A 12,937-nucleotide genomic window follows, 5' to 3' on the forward strand; every position below is an offset into this window, starting at 1 on the left:
TTTTATGTGCACAGAACAGGACTTTTCTAAAGAACACATCAACATTCAATAAACAAAATGTTATTATTTGGCAGGGAAAAATGACTTTTGCTTGAAATGGAAATTGTCGCTTCTGCCTAAAGCACAAGAAAGCGTCCCTTGAGGATTATATGCAGATAGATTAGTTTTTTACCAATCCAGGACCTTCCAATGAAGTCATGTCTTGCAAACATGTCAAAAAATTAGATTCAATGCACCTTGCATTAACATCAAGACACTGACGCTCTAATAGTTTTACTCGTTTAAACCCTTTTAAGGCATATTGCTGATATCAAAGAAGGCCACGCCACCTTTGCAAAAACTTACTTCCTCCAAGAGCACTTTAGAACGGGTACTTTTAGCTTCCGCAAGGTTGCCAAAACCTTTCTTTTTGGTGACAGATTTTACTCCCAAGTATCTTTTGGACACAAGGAACATGACGGCAAAGGTGCCAAAAGGTCTCCAAAAATGCCAGGATTTCATTATATGGGAAAATCAGTCAATCAAAAGATTCTCCAGAGAAGCTAAACGATTTACCATTTAACCAGGCATGGCAAGGGCTTGCATTTGGCGTATTGCTTAAGGTTCTTCTTGATTTTTCACTCAGGTGGTAGAACATCATGCTTGGTGGCTTTCTTTTCTTGACCTAAAGCAGCCTATCAATGCAGTGCTGTGATATATTTATTCCAGAAGATGTATGAAGAATCTTGCGAAGTGTGGAGTTTGTGAGCTCCCAAACATAGCTCAATGTTTAACCCCGCTCCAAAGAGGATAATGCCTTTTTGCAAGAGCTTCCTTTTCTTGCATAATCTTCAGGCAACCTTCTCCTTATGTCAACCGATCCGTGTCCAAATAAGTTAAGCTTTTCACTTGGTCTGGCATTTAGGATTCCTGTTTTTTCAGACATAGAGGTGAAAACAAATCATTTTAGGAAACCTTTCAAAATGCCAAGAACTTTTGGTTGTCTTGTGTTACCCACTCTAGAGAAAAGGTGACAGAGCTTCCCATATGGTCTAGCGGTTAGGATTCCTGGTTTTCACCCAGGCGGCCCGGGTTCGACTCCCGGTATGGGAATTGTCCTTAGCTTTTCTTCTTTAGTCACATTTTAATCTCACCCATATAAGTTAATGTCTCCGGTTTACTATTCTATCCGCACTGGATTGAAGATTGCTCCTAGTCAGATTATAGAAATAAACATCGTATTCCAATACATCCTGGATGAGAGAATTTACTACACGTAACATTTTACGTGCACAGAACAGGACTTTTCTAAAGAACACATCAACATTCAATGAAAATTTTTTATTATTTGGCAGGGAAAAAATGACTTTTGCTTGAAATGGAAATTGTCGCTTCTGCCTAAAGCACAAGAAAGCGTCCCTTGAGGATTATATGCAGATAGATTAGTTTTTACCAATCCAGGACCTTCCAATGAAGTCATGTCTTGCAAACATGTAAAAAAATTAGATTCAATGCACCTTGCATTAACATCAAGACACTGACGCTCTAATAGTTTTACTCGTTTAAACCCTTTTAAGGCATATTGCTGATATCAAAGAAGGCCACGCCACCTTTGCAAAAACTTACTTCCTCCAAGAGCACTTTAGAACGGGTACTTTTAGCTTCCGCAAGGTTGCCAAAACCTTTCTTTTTGGTGACAGATTTTACTCCCAAGTATCTTTTGGACACAAGGAACATGACGGCAAAGGTGCCAAAAGGTCTCCAAAAATGCCAGCATTTCATTATATGGGAAAATCAGTCAATCAAAAGATTCTCCAGAGAAGCTAAACGATTTACCATTTAACCAGGCATGGCAAGGGCTTGCATTTGGCGTATTGCTTAAGGTTCTTCTTGATTTTTCACTCAGGTGGTAGAACATCATGCTTGGTGGCTTTCTTTTCTTGACCTAAAGCAGCCTATCAATGCAGTGCTGTGATATATTTATTCCAGAAGATGTATGAAGAATCTTGCGAAGTGTGGAGTTTGTGAGCTCCCAAACATAGCTCAATGTTTAACCCCGCTCCAAAGAGGATAATGCCTTTTTGCAAGAGCTTCCTTTTCTTGCATAATCTTCAGGCAACCTTCTCCTTATGTCAACCGATCCGTGTCCAAATAAGTTAAGCTTTTCACTTGGTCTGGCATTTAGGATTCCTGTTTTTTCAGACATAGAGGTGAAAACAAATCATTTTAGGAAACCTTTCAAAATGCCAAGAACTTTTGGTTGTCTTGTGTTACCCACTCTAGAGAAAAGGTGACAGAGCTTCCCATATGGTCTAGCGGTTAGGATTCCTGGTTTTCACCCAGGCGGCCCGGGTTCGACTTCCGGTATGGGAATTGTCCTTAGCTTTTCTTCTTTAGTCACATTTTAATCTCACCCATATAAGTTAATGTCTCCGGTTTACTATTCTATCCGCACTGGATTGAAGATTGCTCCTAGTCAGATTATAGAAATAAACATCGTATTCCAATACATCCTGGATGAGAGAATTTACTACACGTAACATTTTATGTGCACAGAACAGGACTTTTCTAAAGAACACATCAACATTCAATGAAAATTTTTTATTATTTGGCAGGGAAAAAATGACTTTTGCTTGAAATGGAAATTGTCGCTTCTGCCTAAAGCACAAGAAAGCGTCCCTTGAGGATTATATGCAGATAGATTAGTTTTTTACCAATCCAGGACCTTCCAATGAAGTCATGTCTTGCAAACATGTCAAAAAATTAGATTCAGTGCACCTTGCATTAACATCAAGACACTGACGCTCTAATAGTTTTACTCGTTTAAACCCTTTTAAGGCATATTGCTGATATCAAAGAAGGCCACGCCACCTTTGCAAAAACTTACTTCCTCCAAGAGCACTTTAGAACGGGTGCTTTTAGCTTCCACAAGGTTGCCAAAACCTTTCTTTTCGGTGATAGATTTTACTCCCAAGTATCTTTTGGACACAAGGAACATGACGGCAAAGGTGCCAAAAGGTCTCCAAAAATGCCAGCATTTCATTATATGGGAAAATCAGTCAATCAAAAGATTCTCCAGAGAAGCTAAACGATTTACCATTTAACCAGGCATGGCAAGGGTTTGCATTTGGCGTATTGCTTAAGGTTCTTCTTGATTTTTCACTCAGGTGGTAGAACATCATGCTTGGTGGCTTTCTTTTCTTGACCTAAAGCAGCCTATCAATGCAGTGCTGAGATATATTTATTCCAGAAGATGTATGAAGAATCTTGCGAAGTGTGGAGTTTGTGAGCTCCCAAACATAGCTCAATGTTTAACCCCGCTCCAAAGAGGATAATGCCTTTTTGCAAGAGCTTCCTTTTCTTGCATAATCTTCAGGCAACCTTCTCCTTATGTCAACCGATCCGTGTCAAAATAAGTTAAGCTTTTCACTTGGTCTGGCATTTAGGATTCCTGTTTTTTCAGACATAGAGGTGAAAACAAATCATTTTAGGAAACCTTTCAAAATGCCAAGAACTTTTGGTTGTCTTGTGTTACCCACTCTAGAGAAAAGGGGACAGAGCTTCCCATATGGTCTAGCGGTTAGGATTCCTGGTTTTCACCCAGCGGCCCGGGTTCGACTCCCGGTATGGGAATTGTCCTTAGCTTTTCTTCTTTAGTCACATTTTAATCTCACCCATATAAGTTAATGTCTCCGGTTTACTATTCTATCCGCACTGGATTGAAGATTGCTCCTAGTCAGATTATAGAAATAAACATCGTATTCCAATACATCCTGGATGAGAAAATTTACTACACGTAACATTTTATGTGCACAGAACAGGACTTTTCTAAAGAACACATCAACATTCAATAAACAAAATGTTATTATTTGGCAGGGAAAAATGACTTTTGCTTGAAATGGAAATTGTCGCTTCTGCCTAAAGCACAAGAAAGCGTCCCTTGAGGATTATATGCAGATAGATTAGTTTTTTACCAATCCAGGACCTTCCAATGAAGTCATGTCTTGCAAACATGTCAAAAAATTAGATTCAATGCACCTTGCATTAACATCAAGACACTGACGCTCTAATAGTTTTACTCGTTTAAACCCTTTTAAGGCATATTGCTGATATCAAAGAAGGCCACGCCACCTTTGCAAAAACTTACTTCCTCCAAGAGCACTTTAGAACGGGTGCTTTTAGCTTCCACAAGGTTGCCAAAACCTTTCTTTTCGGTGATAGATTTTACTCCCAAGTATCTTTTGGACACAAGGAACATGACGGCAACGGTGCCAAAAGGTCTCCAAAAATGCCAGCATTTCATTATATGGGAAAATCAGTCAATCAAAAGATTCTCCAGAGAAGCTAAACGATTTACCATTTAACCAGGCATGGCAAGGGTTTGCATTTGGCGTATTGCTTAAGGTTCTTCTTGATTTTTCACTCAGGTGGTAGAACATCATGCTTGGTGGCTTTCTTTTCTTGACCTAAAGCAGCCTATCAATGCAGTGCTGTGATATATTTATTCCAGAAGATGTATGAAGAATCTTGCGAAGTGTGGAGTTTGTGAGCTCCCAAACATAGCTCAATGTTTAACCCCGCTCCAAAGAGGATAATGCCTTTTTGCAAGAGCTTCCTTTTCTTGCATAATCTTCAGGCAACCTTCTCCTTATGTCAACCGATCCGTGTCAAAATAAGTTAAGCTTTTCACTTGGTCTGGCATTTAGGATTCCTGTTTTTTCAGACATAGAGGTGAAAACAAATCATTTTAGGAAACCTTTCAAAATGCCAAGAACTTTTGGTTGTCTTGTGTTACCCACTCTAGAGAAAAGGTGACAGAGCTTCCCATATGGTCTAGCGGTTAGGATTCCTGGTTTTCACCCAGGCGGCCCGGGTTCGACTCCCGGTATGGGAATTGTCCTTTGCTTTTCTTCTTTAATCACCTTTTAATCTCACCCATATAAATTAATGTCTCCGGTTTACTATTCTATCCGCACTGGATTGAAGATTGCTCCTAGTCAGATTATAGAAATAAACATCGTATTCCAATACATCCTGGATGAGAAAATTTACTACACGTAACATTTTATGTGCACAGAACAGGACTTTTCTAAAGAACACATCAACATTCAATGAAAATTTTTTATTATTTGGCAGGGAAAAAATGACTTTTGCTTGAAATGGAAATTGTGCTTCTGCCTAAAGCACAAGAAAGCGTCCCTTGAGGATTATATGCAGATAGATTAGTTTTTTACCAATCCAGGACCTTCCAATGAAGTCATGTCTTGCAAACATGTCAAAAAATTAGATTCAATGCACCTTGCATTAACATCAAGACACTGACGCTCTAATAGTTTTACTCGTTTAAACCCTTTTAAGGCATATTGCTGATATCAAAGAAGGCCACGCCACCTTTGCAAAAACTTACTTCCTCCAAGAGCACTTTAGAACGGGTGCTTTTAGCTTCCACAAGGTTGCCAAAACCTTTCTTTTCGGTGATAGATTTTACTCCCAAGTATCTTTTGGACACAAGGAACATGACGGCAAAGGTGCCAAAAGGTCTCCAAAAATGCCAGCATTTCATTATATGGGAAAATCAGTCAATCAAAAGATTCTCCAGAGAAGCTAAACGATTTACCATTTAACCAGGCATGGCAAGGGTTTGCATTTGGCGTATTGCTTAAGGTTCTTCTTGATTTTTCACTCAGGTGGTAGAACATCATGCTTGGTGGCTTTCTTTTCTTGACCTAAAGCAGCCTATCAATGCAGTGCTGTGATATATTTATTCCAGAAGATGTATGAAGAAACTTGCGAAGTGTGGAGTTTGTGAGCTCCCAAACATAGCTCAATGTTTAACCCCGCTCCAAAGAGGATAATGCCTTTTTGCAAGAGCTTCCTTTTCTTGCATAATCTTCAGGCAACCTTCTCCTTATGTCAACCGATCCGTGTCAAAATAAGTTAAGCTTTTCACTTGGTCTGGCATTTAGGATTCCTGTTTTTTCAGACATAGAGGTGAAAACAAATCATTTTAGGAAAACTTTCAAAATGCCAAGAACTTTTGGTTGTCTTGTGTTACCCACTCTAGAGAAAAGGTGACAGAGCTTCCCATATGGTCTAGCGGTTAGGATTCCTGGTTTTCACCCAGCGGCCCGGGTTCGACTCCCGGTATGGGAATTGTCCTTAGCTTTTCTTCTTTAGTCACATTTTAATCTCACCCATATAAGTTAATGTCTCCGGTTTACTATTCTATCCGCACTGGATTGAAGATTGCTCCTAGTCAGATTATAGAAATAAACATCGTATTCCAATACATCCTGGATGAGAGAATTTACTACACGTAACATTTTATGTGCACAGAACAGGACTTTTCTAAAGAACACATCAACATTCAATAAACAAAATGTTATTATTTGGCAGGGAAAAATGACTTTTGCTTGAAATGGAAATTGTCGCTTCTGCCTAAAGCACAAGAAAGCGTCCCTTGAGGATTATATGCAGATAGATTAGTTTTTACCAATCCAGGACCTTCCAATGAAGTCATGTCTTGCAAACATGTCAAAAAATTAGATTCAATGCACCTTGCATTAACATCAAGACACTGACGCTCTAATAGTTTTACTCGTTTAAACCCTTTTAAGGCATATTGCTGATATCAAAGAAGGCCACGCCACCTTTGCAAAAACTTACTTCCTCCAAGAGCACTTTAGAACGGGTACTTTTAGCTTCCGCAAGGTTGCCAAAACCTTTCTTTTTGGTGACAGATTTTACTCCCAAGTATCTTTTGGACACAAGGAACATGACGGCAAAGGTGCCAAAAGGTCTCCAAAAATGCCAGGATTTCATTATATGGGAAAATCAGTCAATCAAAAGATTCTCCAGAGAAGCTAAACGATTTACCATTTAACCAGGCATGGCAAGGGCTTGCATTTGGCGTATTGCTTAAGGTTCTTCTTGATTTTTCACTCAGGTGGTAGAACATCATGCTTGGTGGCTTTCTTTTCTTGACCTAAAGCAGCCTATCAATGCAGTGCTGTGATATATTTATTCCAGAAGATGTATGAAGAATCTTGCGAAGTGTGGAGTTTGTGAGCTCCCAAACATAGCTCAATATTTAACCCCGCTCCAAAGAGGATAATGCCTTTTTGCAAGAGCTTTCTTTTCTTGCATAATCTTCAGGCAACCTTCTCCTTATGTCAACCGATCCGTGTCAAAATAAGTTAAGCTTTTCACTTGGTCTGGCATTTAGGATTCCTGTTTTTTCAGACATAGAGGTGAAAACAAATCATTTTAGGAAACCTTTCAAAATGCCAAGAACTTTTGGCTGTCTTGTGTTACCCACTCTAGAAAAAAGGTGACAGAGCTTCCCATATGGTCTAGCGGTTAGGATTCCTGGTTTTCACCCAGGCGGCCCGGGTTCGACTCCCGGTATGGGAATTGTCCTTAGCTTTTCTTCTTTAGTCACATTTTAATCTCACCCATATAAGTTAATGTCTCCGGTTTACTATTCTATCCGCACTGGATTGAAGATTGTTCCTAGTCAGATTATAGAAATAAACATCGTATTCCAATACATCCTGGATGAGAGAATTTACTACACGTAACATTTTATGTGCACAGAACAGGACTTTTCTAAAGAACACATCAACATTCAATGAAATTTTTTTATTATTTGGCAGGGAAAAAATGACTTTTGCTTGAAATGGAAATTGTCGCTTCTGCCTAAAGCACAAGAAAGTGTCCCTTGAGGATTATATGCAGATAGATTGTTTTTTTACCAATCCAGGACCTTCCAATGAAGTCATGTCTTGCAAACATGTCAAAAAATTAGATTCAGTGCACCTTGCATTAACATCAAGACACTGACGCTCTAATAGTTTTACTCGTTTAAACCCTTTTAAGGCATATTGCTGATATCAAAGAAGGCCACGCCACCTTTGCAAAAACTTACTTCCTCCAAGAGCACTTTAGAACGGGTGCTTTTAGCTTCCACAAGGTTGCCAAAACCTTTCTTTTCGGTGATAGATTTTACTCCCAAGTATCTTTTGGACACAAGGAACATGACGGCAAAGGTGCCAAAAGGTCTCCAAAAATGCCAGCATTTCATTATATGGGAAAATCAGTCAATCAAAAGATTCTCCAGAGAAGCTAAACGATTTACCATTTAACCAGGCATGGCAAGGGTTTGCATTTGGCGTATTGCTTAAGGTTCTTCTTGATTTTTCACTCAGGTGGTAGAACATCATGCTTGGTGGCTTTCTTTTCTTGACCTAAAGCAGCCTATCAATGCAGTGCTGTGATATATTTATTCCAGAAGATGTATGAAGAATCTTGCGAAGTGTGGAGTTTGTGAGCTCCCAAACATAGCTCAATGTTTAACCCCGCTCCAAAGAGGATAATGCCTTTTTGCAAGAGCTTCCTTTTCTTGCATAATCTTCAGGCAACCTTCTCCTTATGTCAACCGATCCGTGTCCAAATAAGTTAAGCTTTTCACTTGGTCTGGCATTTAGGATTCCTGTTTTTTCAGACATAGAGGTGAAAACAAATCATTTTAGGAAACCTTTCAAAATGCCAAGAACTTTTGGTTGTCTTGTGTTACCCACTCTAGAGAAAAGGTGACAGAGCTTCCCATATGGTCTAGCGGTTAGGATTCCTGGTTTTCACCCAGGCGGCCCGGGTTCGACTCCCGGTATGGGAATTGTCCTTAGCTTTTCTTCTTTAGTCACATTTTAATCTCACCCATATAAGTTAATGTCTCCGGTTTACTATTCTATCCGCACTGGATTGAAGATTGCTCCTAGTCAGATTATAGAAATAAACATCGTATTCCAATACATCCTGGATGAGAGAATTTACTACACGTAATATTTTATGTGCACAGAACAGGACTTTTCTAAAGAACACATCAACATTCAATGAAAATTTTTTATTATTTGGCAGGGAAAAAATGACTTTTGCTTGAAATTGAAATTGTCGCTTCTGCCTAAAGCACAAGAAAGCGTCCCTTGAGGATTATATGCAGATAGATTAGTTTTTTACCAATCCAGGACCTTCCAATGAAGTCATGTCTTGCAAACATGTCAAAAAATTAGATTCAATGCACCTTGCATTAACATCAAGACACTGACGCTCTAATAGTTTTACTCGTTTAAACCCTTTTAAGGCATATTGCTGATATCAAAGAAGGCCACGCCACCTTTGCAAAAACTTACTTCCTCCAAGAGCACTTTAGAACGGGTACTTTTAGCTTCCGCAAGGTTGCCAAAACCTTTCTTTTCGGTGACAGATTTTACTCCCAAGTATCTTTTGGACACAAGGAACATGACGGCAAAGGTGCCAAAAGGTCTCCAAAAATGCCAGGATTTCATTATATGGGAAAATCAGTCAATCAAAAGATTCTCCAGAGAAGCTAAACGATTTACCATTTAACCAGGCATGGCAAGGGCTTGCATTTGGCGTATTGCTTAAGGTGCTTCTTGATTTTTCACTCAGGTGGTAGAACATAATGCTTGGTGGCTTTCTTTTCTTGACCTAAAGCAGCCTATCAATGCAGTGCTGTGATATATTTATTCCAGAAGATGTATGAAGAATCTTGCGAAGTGTGGAGTTTGTGAGCTCCCAAACATAGCTCAATGTTTAACCCCGCTCCAAAGAGGATAATGCCTTTTTGCAAGAGCTTCCTTTTCTTGCATAATCTTCAGGCAACCTTCTCCTTATGTCAACCGATCCGTGTCAAAATAAGTTAAGCTTTTCACTTGGTCTGGCATTTAGGATTCCTGTTTTTTCAGACATAGAGGTGAAAACAAATCATTTTAGGAAACCTTTCAAAATGCCAAGAACTTTTGGCTGTCTTGTTTTACCCACTCTAGAAAAAAGGTGACAGAGCTTCCCATATGGTCTAGCGGTTAGGATTCCTGGTTTTCACCCAGGTGGCCCGGCTTCGACTCCCGGTATGGGAATTGTCCTTAGCTTTTCTTCTTTAGTCACATTTTAATCTCACCCATATAAGTTAATGTCTCCGGTTTACTATTCTATCCGCACTGGATTGAAGATTGCTCCTAGTCAGATTATAGAAATAAACATCGTATTCCAATACATCCTGGATGAGAGAATTTACTACACGTTACATTTGATGTGCACAGAACAGGACTTTTCTAAAGAACACATCAACATTCAATGAAAAATTTTTATTATTTGGCAGGGAAAAAATGACTTTTGCTTGAAATGGAAATTGTCGCTTCTGCCTAAAGCACAAGAAAGCGTCCCTTGAGGATTATATGCAGATAGATTAGTTTTTTACCAATCCAGGACCTTCCAATGAAGTCATGTCTTGCAAACATGTCAAAAAATTAGATTCAGTGCACCTTGCATTAACATCAAGACACTGACGCTCTAATAGTTTTACTCGTTTAAACCCTTTTAAGGCATATTGCTGATATCAAAGAAGGCCACGCCACCTTTGCAAAAACTTACTTCCTCCAAGAGCACTTTAGAACGGGTGCTTTTAGCTTACACAAGGTTGCCAAAACCTTTCTTTTCGGTGATAGATTTTACTCCCAAGTATCTTTTGGACACAAGGAACATGACGGCAAAGGTGCCAAAAGGTCTCCAAAAATGCCAGCATTTCATTATATGGGAAAATCAGTCAATCAAAAGATTCTCCAGAGAAGCTAAACGATTTACCATTTAACCAGGCATGGCAAGGGTTTTCATTTGGCGTATTGCTTAAGGTGCTTCTTGATTTTTCACTCAGGTGGTAGAACATAATGCTTGGTGGCTTTCTTTTCTTGACCTAAAGCAGCCTATCAATGCAGTGCTGTGATATATTTATTCCAGAAGATGTATGAAGAATCTTGCGAAGTGTGGAGTTTGTGAGCTCCCAAACATAGCTCAATGTTTAACCCCGCTCCAAAGAGGATAATGCCTTTTTGCAAGAGCTTCCTTTTCTTGCATAATCTTCAGGCAACCTTCTCCTTATGTCAACCGATCCGTGTCAAAATAAGTTAAGCTTTTCACTTGGTCTGGCATTTAGGATTCCTGTTTTTTCAGACATAGAGGTGAAAACAAATCATTTTAGGAAACCTTTCAAAATGCCAAGAACTTTTGGTTGTCTTGTGTTACCCACTCTAGAGAAAAGGTGACAGAGCTTCCTATATGGTCTAGCGGTTAGGATTCCTGGTTTTCACCCAGCGGCCCGGGTTCGACTCCCGGTATGGGAATTGTCCTTAGCTTTTCTTCTTTAGTCACATTTTAATCTCACCCATATAAGTTAATGTCTCCGGTTTACTATTCTATCCGCACTGGATTGAAAATTGCTCCTAGTCAGATTATAGAAATAAACATCGTATTCCAATACATCCTGGATGAGAGAATTTACTACACGTAACATTTTATGTGCACAGAACAGGACTTTTCTAAAGAACACATCAACATTCAATAAACAAAATGTTATTATTTGGCAGGGAAAAATGACTTTTGCTTGAAATGGAAATTGTCGCTTCTGCCTAAAGCACAAGAAAGCGTCCCTTGAGGATTATATGCAGATAGATTAGTTTTTTACCAATCCAGGACCTTCCAATGAAGTCATGTCTTGCAAACATGTCAAAAAATTAGATTCAATGCACCTTGCATTAACATCAAGACACTGACGCTCTAATAGTTTTACTCGTTTAAACCCTTTTAAGGCATATTGCTGATATCAAAGAAGGCCACGCCACCTTTGCAAAAACTTACTTCCTCCAAGAGCACTTTAGAACGGGTACTTTTAGCTTCCGCAAGGTTGCCAAAACCTTTCTTTTCGGTGACAGATTTTACTCCCAAGTATCTTTTGGACACAAGGAACATGACGGCAAAGGTGCCAAAAGGTCTCCAAAAATGCCAGGATTTCATTATATGGGAAAATCAGTCAATCAAAAGATTCTCCAGAGAAGCTAAACGATTTACCATTTAACCAGGCATGGCAAGGGCTTGCATTTGGCGTATTGCTTAAGGTGCTTCTTGATTTTTCACTCAGGTGGTAGAACATAATGCTTGGTGGCTTTCTTTTCTTGACCTAAAGCAGCCTATCAATGCAGTGCTGTGATATATTTATTCCAGAAGATGTATGAAGAATCTTGCGAAGTGTGGAGTTTGTGAGCTCCCAAACATAGCTCAATGTTTAACCCCGCTCCAAAGAGGATAATGCCTTTTTGCAAGAGCTTCCTTTTCTTGCATAATCTTCAGGCAACCTTCTCCTTATGTCAACCGATCCGTGTCAAAATAAGTTAAGCTTTTCACTTGGTCTGGCATTTAGGATTCCTGTTTTTTCAGACATAGAGGTGAAAACAAATCATTTTAGGAAACCTTTCAAAATGCCAAGAACTTTTGGCTGTCTTGTGTTACCCACTCTAGAAAAAAGGTGACAGAGCTTCCCATATGGTCTAGCGGTTAGGATTCCTGGTTTTCACCCAGGTGGCCCGGGTTCGACTCCCGGTATGGGAATTGTCCTTAGCTTTTCTTCTTTAGTCACATTTTAATCTCACCCATATAAGTTAATGTCTCCGGTTTACTATTCTATCCGCACTGGATTGAAGATTGCTCCTAGTCAGATTATAGAAATAAACATCGTATTCCAATACATCCTGGATGAGAGAATTTACTACACGTTACATTTTATGTGCACAGAACAGGACTTTTCTAAAGAACACATCAACATTCAATGAAAATTTTTTATTATTTGGCAGGGAAAAAATGACTTTTGCTTGAAATGGAAATTGTCGCTTCTGCCTAAAGCACAAGAAAGCGTCCCTTGAGGATTATATGCAGATAGATTAGTTTTTTACCAATCCAGGATCTTCCAATGAAGTCATGTCTTGCAAACATGTCAAAAAATTAGATTCAGTGCACCTTGCATTAACATCAAGACACTGACGCTCTAATAGTTTTACTCGTTTAAACCCTTTTAAGGCATATTGCTGATATCAAAGAAGGCCACGCCACCTTT

General features: G+C 39.2%; 5 non-coding genes across 5 annotated transcripts; all 5 read left to right on the forward strand.

Moving 5' to 3' along the window:
* Positions 1-1,020: 1,020 nt before the first annotated feature.
* Positions 1,021-1,092, forward strand: TRNAE-UUC (transfer RNA glutamic acid (anticodon UUC)). The gene has a single exon. It is a non-coding gene; the product is annotated as a tRNA-Glu (tRNA).
* A 3,709-nt stretch (positions 1,093-4,801) lies between these two features.
* Positions 4,802-4,873, forward strand: TRNAE-UUC (transfer RNA glutamic acid (anticodon UUC)). Its single transcript has one exon. It is a non-coding gene; the product is annotated as a tRNA-Glu (tRNA).
* A 2,447-nt stretch (positions 4,874-7,320) lies between these two features.
* TRNAE-UUC (transfer RNA glutamic acid (anticodon UUC)) lies at positions 7,321-7,392 on the forward strand. The gene has a single exon. It is a non-coding gene; the product is annotated as a tRNA-Glu (tRNA).
* Positions 7,393-8,581: 1,189 nt separating this feature from the next.
* TRNAE-UUC (transfer RNA glutamic acid (anticodon UUC)) lies at positions 8,582-8,653 on the forward strand. Its single transcript has one exon. It is a non-coding gene; the product is annotated as a tRNA-Glu (tRNA).
* Positions 8,654-12,363: 3,710 nt separating this feature from the next.
* On the forward strand, positions 12,364-12,435 carry TRNAE-UUC (transfer RNA glutamic acid (anticodon UUC)). Its single transcript has one exon. It is a non-coding gene; the product is annotated as a tRNA-Glu (tRNA).
* Positions 12,436-12,937: the final 502 nt, after the last annotated feature.

The sequence above is a fragment of the Pelobates fuscus genome, chromosome 3 (assembly GCF_036172605.1).
Source record: "Pelobates fuscus isolate aPelFus1 chromosome 3, aPelFus1.pri, whole genome shotgun sequence".
NCBI classification, from domain to species: domain Eukaryota; kingdom Metazoa; phylum Chordata; class Amphibia; order Anura; family Pelobatidae; genus Pelobates; species Pelobates fuscus.